Below are 10,623 nucleotides of genomic sequence, written 5' to 3' on the forward strand. Positions count from 1 at the left end.
CTAAACAAGCCCAGTTCCTTCAGCGTGTCTTCTTAGAAGAGGTGTTTCAGCCCTCTCATTATCTTTGTGACCCTGCTCTGTACTCTCTCCAAAAGCTCAACATTCTTCCTGTGTTGAGCACCCGAAACCTGGACATAATACTCCAGGGGGGACCTCACAAGGATAGAGTAGAGAGGGGCAAGCACCTCCCTCAGCCTGCTGGTCCACCCCTCTTCTAATGCAGCCCAGAATACCACTGATCTTCTAGCCTGCAGTTGTGCACTCTGCTGGCTCACGTTAAGTTTTTCATCTACCAGGACTCCTAAATCCTTCTCAGGAGGGCTACTTTCAAGTTCTTCTTTTTCCAGCTTGTGTACATACCTGGGATTACCTTGATCTAAGCGTGAAATCTTGCACTTTGCTGAATCTCATTAGATTCACGTGGGCCGCCTTTTGAGTTTATAGAGGTCCCTCTGGATGGTATCCCTTCCTTCTGTTGAATCAATTGCACCACTCAACTTGGTGTCATCAGCGAAGTTGCCTGCACCTGATCCCATCAGCTATTAAAGAGTACCAGTCCCAAGACAGATCCCTGGGAGACACCAGTTGTCACCAGCCTTCACTTGGACATAGAGCCATTGATCACAACCCTCTGGCTGTGACCTTCCAACCAATTCCTTATCCACTGAATATTCCAGTGTTCAGATCCATCTCTCTCCAATTTAGAGATAAGGATGTGGTGGAGGACCTTGTCAAAGGCTTTGCAGAAGTCCAGGCAGATTGCATCAGTTGCCTTTCTAGGTGTGCCATGAGCATACCCAGCACTGTTTTTGGCTCAGATCTGTCAGCAGCAAGTCCCTGTCGGACCAGTTGAAGCTATACTCCTCTGAAATGTGGCAGTGCTGGTCACTGCTCACAGAGATCACCCCTGCAGCTCCCCAGCTACAAAAACCTTGCCACATAAGCCCAACACAACTTCAGTCAACACTAAGTGTTTGTATATATATATGCATGTGTGTATGTATAGTAATGTGTATATAAGTACACGTCTACATAGCACATGTATGGGTCTAGATGTTTTTAAGCAGATTTTTTTTTAAACATTTTTACTATATAAGTACATGTGCATTTGTTTCAATATAACCACATTTAGAGTCAACAATTCCTTTTCTAATGTGTTAGTTGGCCTCGGGTTCCAACATGTTGATTGGCAGTTGCATACTATGCATCCAGATTGATTTGTAGATTTGACTAAGGGAAATGGGTCTCAGTTTTCAGAAATGAACCATGAAGGTATCTGGAAATGAAATAACTGTACCTGATTTCAGCTTTGATAAGATATTTTGCTGTTGTGTAGGCAGAGGAAAGAAGTTCCACGTAATAAGCTAGAAGTAGCGAAGAGAATCGAGTACTTCCAATAGTATTAAGTCCCTCAGCAGTAATCCTTTAAGCACCCTCCTAAGCAGATTGGGAAGTTGATCTAACCTTTGCTGTCAGTATCTGTCACCCAACCCCACAGTCTGGAAATACATTAGCTGAGCCGCGGCAACGTTGCAGACTCAATTATTTTAAATTCCTGCAGCATGTGGTGTCTCATTCCAGTTTCATAGTTGCATGTTAGTGCTTAAGAATCTTTATGTAAGGTGGTTTTTTTGGGGTTTTTTGTTTGTTTGTTTTGTTTTTTGTTTTTTGATCTGTATTCTTTGCTCTTAAAGAGGAATAACATTAAAACATTTGCATCATATTCAGGATATTTTCAAAGCTTATTATTTCAAACCAACCTCTATGAGTTTGAGGTGACTTGGAATTATCTGTACTAGAGGAAAACTGTATCACTGTTGATATCCTTCCCAAATGTAAGGATCCCTGTTTTCACAGTTCACTGAATGGTTTTGTATTCTACCTAAACTGCTCTCAAATTAGAAGGACCGAAAGGCAGAAGTACATCAATGATAATTTTGGCAGTTTTCCTCAACCTCTTGAGTAGAGCCAAAAAGCAAAAGTTGTTTAATCTTACTATGATAATGTGATGGCTACCATTGTACCACCAGTGTATTACAGGTATTTGGAGTCACTTTAATCTTTCAGCTCTGGTTACACTCTGAAATATAAACTGTAAGACACAAAGACAGGCAAAATGGAGCCCAAATACAGGAGTGATGAACACAAAATGACAGTGTTGGTACTGAAAGGCCTGTGAATGTGCACCTGCATTTTCATAGTGGACTATTCAAGATAGCTGCAGGTTTTGTCACTGGGCATGGCCAAACTTACTGCTTTCTTGGTAAAAGTATTTAGTTATCTAGGCTTGATTAGATTTCTTTGTATCATAATGGGGGTCAGAGGAAGAGGGGGAAGAAGTACTAAGAGGGTTCTCCAGGCCTGGTATCCATTGCATTATAATAAAAAGGTCAGAGCTTGACCTGATTCTCTGCCCAAGAATGCAGACTCTCATTCGTCCTTTCTCATTAAAGCATCTGAACTGAAAAGTGAGGGGCTAGATTGGATAGTCTTTAAAAATGGTGAATTAATGGGTCCAAAAGAAGAGTCTGCAAGAGGAATTTGCCTCCGTAGTCCCGCAATAAGGCAAAGGGAGGACTGAAGATTGATTTATGCTTCCCAAATCAAGTTCAAAGCCCAGGGCAATCCTAATTACTGTGCCGCTATGACACATTTGTCATTAATCATCCCCATGCGCTGTCTCCCCTGAGTGTTTCACAAGACAAGGAGCAAGCTGAGAATGCCAGCCCTGTCACTGCGCTCCTGATCTAGAGAGGGAGTAAGGCATGGTGATACTTATTCATTTTGTCCATGAACAAAATGCACTGCTTCTAGGTTGCTATAAGAAAGAAAAATAATGGTACAAGTTCCACTCCTATTTCTTGCTGTTTTTAAGAGGAAAAGTGAAAGCAGCCTGCATATGCTCAGAAAGTTCCTACATCCTGCAGGACTGTAGATCCTGATTTCAGAAAAACTACTACCTCAAATTGCATAGAGTAGCCTCAGAAAGACACGATTTTAAGCACTTCTCATCCACATTTCCTTCCAGCTGGTTTAGATGTCTTTTGGATTATATGGAAACTGACTGCTTAAAATAAGTCTTTTGTAAATTCTGTGGAGGGATGTGCATGTCAAAAAGCCAGCCATCACCATACTTTAGTCCTGTCTAGATTTGGACTGCAGTGACAATGCTGGCATTCTCAGCTTGCTTTTTGTCTTGTGAATTATTTTAGTAGAGCCAGTGGATAAGAAAGAGTAATTATGGAGGTGTCATAGCAGCACCATAATTAGGATTGCATTGAGCTTTGCAGTTAAATTTTATGCCTAATGCTCCCCTGCTGTCCCCCATCAGCGTACCACATTTGAAGTACAGCTACAATTAAACCATCATAAAACAGAGTACACAGCTAGACAAAATGATTAAAAGGAACCCAAAACCACGTGTTGTGAGAGAGGAATGACTTTCTCATGACATTGGTTGCTCTTGCTATAGTTTGTAGACTTTCAAGCATTTCAATTTTATGATTTCCCCCTCTTTCCCTCTACCAATACTAGAGTATGTGTCACCTCGGGCCCTATTATTTATCCGATTGCAAAACAGCCTCATCCAGTATGACACAAAAGAACTATAAATAATCTTGGCTCTGCTTATGCTTGAATAGTTCAACATGCCTGAGATGCCTGGGCACAGCTTGTGAACACAGCTATATAATAATCCGTGGGATATAAAGCCAGTTCTTTTTTTGAAATTTACATTGGGCTTTGTTTTCTTTAGCTTGGATATTCACATCAGCATGGTTTTCCAGGAAGCAGGCAAAACATGAATGAAAAAGCCTCACTGTGCTGCTGAAGACTAGAACACCTGCAAAAAATCTGCTGGAGTTTACAATAACCCCAGGGTACTTTTGGCTTGTTCTTGTTTTGAATAGCATTTGTTCTTCTCCCTTCTCCAATAGTATTCTGAATAAAGTATGCAGTATCATCCACCCACTAGAGTATATAAAGAGAGAACATACATGGCTCAATATGAGGCAGTTAAAAAAACATAACACCTATGTACATACTGGATCAAAGATAATTAACCAGTGATTCAGTCTTTTGAGGCTGGTTTTCAAATCTACCAATCTCACAACTGTATTCCTTAAAAAAGCGTTTAGAGTTGCAGACCTGCAGAAAAGGCAAGTTGTGTGCTTATGGTCTGGAAACAGGTGGAGATCATGTGCAGCCTCTTCAGTCCATTTGTACAAGTTAGGGCCTGAAAGCAATGCAGGCATACAGGAACCAGCCCAGAGCATTCAGTAAGAGATCAGGATTGGCATAAGCTGACTCCATGTGCCAAATCATGTGCCCTAGAGTTCTTGTGCTAGCATTGGTTTTCTTTGACTCGGAAAGCTTCAGCCATAATGTAGGATGAAAGGGTGAAGAACCATGCAGTAATCACACTGTGTCCAGTTCTCATGCTGAATTAGCACAGAAATGTCTTGGTTCACGTATACATTCAAGAACTTGCAGTGCAAGATTGTCACTCGTCTGATGGCCATGGCAGTCAGTATCATATTGACTTCTCTTTGTCAAGACAGACAGCCTTACTGCTAGGATCCGATTCTGTAAAATGCATAGCACTGAAAGGTAGGTTATATCTACATGCAAATTAATGGGCTCCATGTAGCAGTGACAGCTTGTATTACACAGAAATGTGTATCTTCTGATTTAATTATACCTATATTTGGGAATCTACTAGAAATTAATGCAATATTCTGGTGGAATAATGTGCAGGGATCCTAGAAGTAAGTTTCCATTTCCCTTATTTGTGGTTCTGCTTATAAAACCATTCAAATCTCTACTAGATAAGCCACTCAAATTTATTAAAGTACTGAAAAATTTTAATTACTTCAAGGGGAAATTTGATTACAATAACTTCTGCAAGCCCATGTCCTGTTCTAGAAAAATATTTTATTGTCTGAAAATACTGTTGCTTTTATTCCCCCTAGAGTCTTCAGTGCAGTTCAGACCGAGAAATATATTTTATTCTAGGAACTTTTGTAATAAATGAAATGTTATTTATTCTATTTTCTCTACACTTTGCACTACAAAAGCATGAATATCTTTTAATAACTCATTAAACTGACATTCATTACAGTAGATTAATTCAAAAACATTGGAGAGAACACTGTAAACAGTTTACTGAGGCCAAAATGCCTGTGACCATTAAAGTTTACTAAAGTATGCCATCTAGAGGTCTTTGACAGAGCAAAAATAACAGTTCAGGGTCTTCAGAGAAATGCCACAATAGCATCACACTGCCTTTTGTCTTAGCTGTACGTGATCCTAGTTAAAACTCACCTTTCTGCATGAAACTGGACACGTGTATGTTTTGACTGGTGGCAGGGCACAAGCTGAGGTTAGTTTCATCTTTTTTTCTGCTCTGAAAAAGCAATTTAAAATGAACTTGCAGTTTATAGTTCAGAATTGTTACCTTCTATATATATTACAAGACTTTCAGCTTTTATTCACTTCATCTTTTTGATGTAGAACATAGAGAAAAAGGACTTTTTGAATGCAGGTATATGGCAAATACTAACATCATTTTTGCAGTAAAGAAAAATAAATGAGTCTAAAGTAAATGTCCTGTTGTGAATAGAGGTGATTAAAACTATCTAAACAAGAGGAATGAGTGTACGGTAATGATGTGTGTTACTAGGGGCTGTATTATCTTAGCAGATAATACTGCAAGCAAGGAAACTTCTTGAAAATACAGTAAAATAAACTGGAGTAGCAGCAAAGGCTGTTCATGAAGTTCATTTGGCAGAAAGGAATTTTGTAACAATCTTGTCAGATAATAATAACAGATCTCCTAACAGAATTTTTACAAATATCTCCAGCAGAAAAAAAAAGTTGTAACCCTTAGTTGTCCACTTCATCATTAAGCATGTGGGATTTTTGTCAAGGTGACCATGTATGTTGTATTTATGTGGCAGAACTATAGTTATATTACATTAAAACCTGAGAGCTTTAGAATGCATTCTGCATTACTAGGATATTGCAGGAGTGTACTGTAAACATTCAATTTTGAATTTGAATTGAATAATGCTTGTTATCCAGTGCTTTATGTTAGAAAGATTGCTCCTGAACATTTGGATATAATCAGGAAAAATGAAAGTAAATATCCTGTTGTGTCTCTCATAAATATTATTTGTTGGGGTATCTTTTAGGGTACAATTTTTGACCTCAATTTCCAAGGCAAAACTTGATTTCCCCTTAGTTCTTACTGGTGAATTTCTGAGATCAGTGACAACAAAAAGTGAAAGCAGCAGCTTCTATTTTTCTTTTGCATGGGCTGAGCATTTAAAATGACAAAAAAATGTGCACATCTGAATTTTTAGTATAACTTTAAAGGATACGAAGGCATGGGCTTTTTCCATTGACATCTTTATTTTCAGAGTAGCCTGGAAGCAAGAAGTCCCAACAGGAAAATCATCATTTCAATGCAGAGAAGTGCAGAGGCATGCAGAGGTTTGTCTCCAGCAACTCTGAACTTTGATTCCAGTTCTAAATGTGGTTAATTATGAGATTTTTTTTTTTTTTTTTTTTTTTTTAGGAAAAACCTAAATGGAAGATTGCTAGAGTGCTATAGAAAGATTTTTCTCAATTCCTTCCTGTATTTGTCACTTTCTGACTTCACTATAGCTGTAAGAGTGTACACCTTATAATGAGAAAGGGCTAAATACTACATTCTGATGTAATGCAGAGTCTGTGCTGGAAGTCCTAGCTGAGAGAAAGGAAGATATTGTCAGTTTGGCTTCGTAGAAGAAAAAAACTAAACAACAACACACCAACCTTAGCACTTTCTGGACAATCAGACAAATAGACGTTAGGAAGAAATTGTGTGCTTTGTTGTTGTTAAGTCTAGATTTGGCTCAGGATAACAAATCATTTTGAGAGACACTAATGAATAAATCAGAGAGAAGACTGGGTCTCCAGGAAGCTCTGTGGCTTTCTGGAAATGGAAACTGGATTTAGTCCTTCCAAATTAAGAAGGAAGCCAGTCAGCCTTGTTTATGTTGTGATGAAACATAAGATGAGATTGCACGTATGTATGTATGTGTGGGCTTCCTTTATGAAATCATTCTCTGATGTTTTGCTTCATTTATCACTTCAGCAGACTGGTCTTACAAAAACTGCTGGTCACAAGTCTGTAGGAGCAGCTGGTGCAGAGGTGATGTGCAAATAGCAGAGAGCTATGTTAAGCCTCTGTTGGAATTGCACTTCTTGTGTGCACATAAGGAGCTGGAAAGAAGCAGAGCTGCAATCAGCTCCATAACCTAGATAGTGATATTAACCAGTAATTAAAAATTGATTCCCTCTCCCCCTCTCTCCACCTTCCCCTCCACTCTTCCTCACCTACCTTTAAAAATAACCTAGAATATCAGTTATGAATATTAACTTTTCTGTTGCTTCAGAGAAATGCAACATGCAGTGGTGAATTAATAATTAAAATCAGGAAAGTAAGAGCAGAAACACTCAAGGGAGTCAGCGGCAATGATGTTATTAAAACAGTCAATTTAAGAGTCAGAATTTCTGAAATAATTTAAATGTTAACTTATAAGATGACCTATAAAAGATGAAGCAACATATAAATCATCAGCTACCATACCAACTTTTTGCATAATTGGTAGTTTATAATCAGCATGTTTCTTCTCTCTCTGTTTCCAGAAACTGCAAAGCCTTGTAAGCTCAGAAAGCTTCTTAAAGATGGAGGACAGTAATAAATGAGATTTTGACACTTCAAGTAATATATACATTGCAGTCAGAGAAGAAGATGTGGAAAAGAAAAAGCTAGGTGTTGAGCTCTGTGTAGTCACAATTAGGGTTTTACCTGTGATCAGACATATTGTATTACAAAGGTATTCTGATCTCTGCACTGTATTATGGACAGCAGTATATTTAATGAAATGTATAAGATATGTAGGTCATGTAAGCACTTTTGGAAATTGCTAAGCTTGTTCCAGAACTGCAGTTTGTTTTTTTAACCTTTTGTTGTTGTTGTTGTTGTTCCATTATTGGTGTTGTATACATTTTATTTCTCTCTTTCAACTGTTCATGAGAACACCTTTGTCCCACCCCTGCTCACATTCCCCCATAAGGACATGTTCTCCAATTCCCTTCCTGCCCTTGCCCTTGGATCAGGTACCCTGGATATTTCATTCCTTAGGAAAATCTCCTGTGGAACTTATGTGTCATACAGTGCATTCCAAATTCAGTGTCTTCATAATGCAGCTAATTAGTTTATGCAGAAAGTTGCTTTAGTCTTACTACATGGCTCTGATTGGGGTAAAGTAAATGTGGAGGGCTGAACTAGGCCTTTCCTCTGTTCTACTTCTGAAGCTGCTTGCATGAGGTCTTTCTGTGACAGCTCAGAGAGAGAGAACTGGTGTTGGATTTCTTCTTTTTTTTTTTCTTCTCTTTATTCCTTTGTTGTGTTTTCAGTTTTCCAGGTGGTGCTGCTTCTTTGAATACCTTTGCACTGGGAGAACACTAGATGTGTTTCAGAGGAAGCCTGCCAAAATGTCTGCATCTTCTCCTTGAGGGTAGACCACTCTCCTAGGTATTGATCTTAATAATAAAGTCTTGCTATCATTATCAATGACTACTGACATTAAATCTTGAGGCTCTAAAGATAGAAACATTTAATGCAGTGAATTTTATTCCACAAATGTTAAAGAAAAAATCTCCCACAGTATCTGCTTCTGAGAACCCAGAAAAACAAGAAGCCAGAGGTGTTTCACAAAGCACCTCTGAAGTATTTATGTCTGTTTTGAAAACATAGGAGTGCTCCCTTTCACATGAGGGGCAGAACATTTCTTATTCATTAGTGGAAACATACCTTCAATGCCTTTTACCCCTGTCCAAATGGTCTTGCTGTTGTCATGTTGATTAAAAGTAACAAACTGTTTTCTTACCTGAGATAAGCCCCTGTTACTAGAGAAATGATGGACATGGGTGTATAGCGTTCTGTTGGGAGCTTTTCTAATTGGGATCCTGCCCATCTACTTGATTTTCAGAAATCCAGGAAGAAACCTTAATTTAAATCATCACCTTGGAAATAAAATATGGATGCGTGCGGGGAGATGTTTTTTAGGAAGTTTGATTTTGATAAGAATTTTTAATGAAAAGAAATGCAATGACAACTTGAAAGTTTGCATTTCTTTTTCCCTCTCATCATTTGTGTGGTTAATCTACTGGTATTATATAATATATAATATTATATAAATATAATATTTTTATATTATACTAATATATTATACTAATATTTTTATATTATACTATATTATACTATAGTATAATATATATATATATACTCTATATATACTATATTATACTAATATTTTTATATTATACTAATATAAATATAATACTAATATAAATATAAATATAAAAATATTAGGGCTACAAACTCCAGTCTTTCTAATTTAAGGAGTGTTCTCTTTTCCTACTGCCATAACGACTCTGTGAATTTTTTATGTTGCAGTGGCCTCCAGAAGCCTGTATCAGGATCAAATGCTTGTAATGCTCTTTGCTACATGGTGAAATAAAAAGACATGTTTTTTCTCTTCCCACTCTCCAGAGTTTCTGTCCTTCACTATCTTTTAGAGGTAATGTAATTTATGTTTTACAGAATTAACAATATTACTGTTTTCATATATCACCTCTCATTCATCTCTCCTTCTAACAACTGTCATTTACTTCTTGAACTCTTACGGTTATGAGAGCAAAAATCAGGTTTGGGGAAGTACGCAAGGGAATAAAATAGTAGAGTGTGAGGAAGAGTAAGAAATGAGACTTTTTGAAGCTTAATTGAGAGTAATTTGAAAAGAGCTATGAACTCTCTATCACATCTATTCTATTTACAGGTGCCTCTGACTGCACTGCCTTCATCTTCTTGCTCTCTTTTCTCATTCTGCACTGCACAGCTCCTACTCATTCTAACGGTCCACTATACCCTCATTTGTATACAGTGGTTTTTTTTTCTTCTGTACCAGTGCTAAACACATTTCTTCCCCTTGAGCTCTTCCCTTTCTCTCTCCACTGTTCCCTCCTTGCCTGAGATTTTCAATCATCTCATAGCAGCAGGCTCTGAACTTCCCTGCACTCACCATGTGGCACCTGCCACAGAAAGAAAAACGCTCTACTCCATTCATTTTAGAAATGATTTTACAATACGTCAAGATAAAAGGGCCTGGGGATAAACAAGCTCAGAAATATTTCAAGATCAGGTAGACATAATTAGAACACAGAAGGTTGATTAGATTGTTTCATTTTGCAACAATGAGAGTTTAATCATGTTGGAAATTGGTTATGGGATTTCTTGTGGAGATTAGATATTTCTATTGCATTTTAGCCTCCTTTAATTACACAAATAAATACTGGTTGTTTACTTTATTTTTTACCCACTTTTTCTCTGCCAGTTTGCATGCGGTAAACAGACCTGCTGCCCAGCAGTGTGCAGGGCTTCCTCACAGCACTCACTGTAGGAGGGAAAGCCACTGCCCTTTGTCTTCCAGGTGATGGTCGCTCTATTTCTGGCTTCCTGATTCCATCCTCCTTCCAATTGAAGATCTGTTCTCTCTGGTTTGAAACACTGAT

This window comes from Phasianus colchicus, chromosome 1, assembly GCF_987193195.1.
Source record: "Phasianus colchicus chromosome 1, bPhaCol1.hap1.1, whole genome shotgun sequence".
NCBI lineage: Eukaryota > Metazoa > Chordata > Aves > Galliformes > Phasianidae > Phasianus > Phasianus colchicus.